This window comes from Theobroma cacao, chromosome 5 (assembly GCF_053813885.1).
Source record: "Theobroma cacao isolate CCN51 chromosome 5, ASM5381388v1, whole genome shotgun sequence".
Classification (NCBI taxonomy): domain Eukaryota; kingdom Viridiplantae; phylum Streptophyta; class Magnoliopsida; order Malvales; family Malvaceae; genus Theobroma; species Theobroma cacao.
Window position 1 is genome coordinate 19995324 of NC_142643.1, and position 1710 is coordinate 19997033.

Below are 1710 nucleotides of genomic sequence, written 5' to 3' on the forward strand. Positions count from 1 at the left end.
CATTTAAAGGGAGAAATAAAGCTTTTGAAGGCATAAGTGACTATAAAAGAAGTTTTCTTCTCAATGAATGGTTTTTGCATCACGTTTCTCGAGGTAAACATTCAATTATAATATGTTTTAACCCAAAATGTAAAACAATTCAACTTAAAATAAGTTATAAGATTATATAATCATTTAAAAAAAGAAATAAAGCTTTTGAAGGCATAAGTGACTATAAAAGAAGTTTTCTTCTCAATGAATGCTTTTTCCTTCACGTTTCTCGAGGTAAACATTCAATTATAATCTGTTTTAAGCCAAAATGTAAAAAAATTCAACTTAAAATAAGTTATAAGATTATATAATCATTTAAAGGGAGAAATAAAGCTTTTGAAGGCATAAGTGACTATAAAAGAAGTTTTCTTCTCAATGAATCATTTTTGCATCACGTTTCTCGAGGTAAACATTCAATTATAATCTGTTTTAACCCAAAATGTAAAAAAATTCAACTTAAAATAAGTTATAAGATTATATAATCATTTAAAGGGAGAAATAAAGCTTTTGAAGGCATAAGTGACTATAAAAGAAGTTTTCTTCTCAATGAATGGTTTTTGCATCACGTTTCTCGAGGTAAACATTCAATTATAATCTGTTTTAACCCAAAATGTAAAACAATTCAACTTAAAATAAGTTATAAGATTATATAATCACTGAAAAAAAGAAATAAAGCTTTTGAAGGCATAAGTGACTATAAAAGAAGTTTTCTTCTCAATGAATGCTTTTTCCTTCACGTTTCGCAAGGTAAACATTCAATTATAATCTGTTTTACCCCAAAATGTAAAAAAAATTCAACTTAAAATCAATTATAAGATTATATAATCATTTAAAGGGAAAAATAAAGCTTTTGAAGGCATAAGTGACTATAAAAGAAGTTTTCTTCTCAATGAATGCTTTTTCCTTCACGTTTCCCAAGGTAAACATTCAATTATAATCTGTTTTACCTAAAAATGTAAAAAAATTCAACTTAAAATCAATTATGAGATTATATGATCATTTAAAGGCATAAATAAAGCTTTTGAAGGCATAAGTGACTATAAAAGAAGTTTTCTTCTCAATGAATGGTTTTTGCATCACGTTTCCCGAGGTAAACATTCAATTATAATCTGTTTTAACTAAAAATGTAAAAAAATTCAACTTAAAATAAGTTATAAGATTATATAATCATTTAAAGGGAGAAATAAAGCTTTTGAAGGCATAAGTGACTATAAAAGAAGTTTTCTTCTCAATGAATGGTTTTTGCATCACGTTTCTCGAGGTAAACATTCAATTATAATCTGTTTTAACCCAAAACGTAAAAAAATTCAACTTAAAATAAGTTATACGATTATATAATCATTTAAAGGGAGAAATAAAGCTTTTGAAGGCATAAGTGACTATAAAAGAAGGTTTCTTCTCAATGAATGGTTTTTGCTTCACATTTCCTGAGGTAAACATTCAATTGTAATCTTTTATAACCCAAAATGTAAAAAAAATTCAACTTAAAATCAATTATGAGATTATATGATCATTTAAAGGCATAAACAAAGCTTTTGAAGGCATAAGTGACTATAAAAGAAGTTTTCTTCTCAATGAATGCTTTTTCCTTCACGTTTCTCGAGGTAAACATTCAATTATAATCTGTTTTAAGCCAAAATGTAAAAAAATTCAACTTAAAATAAGTTATAAGATTATATA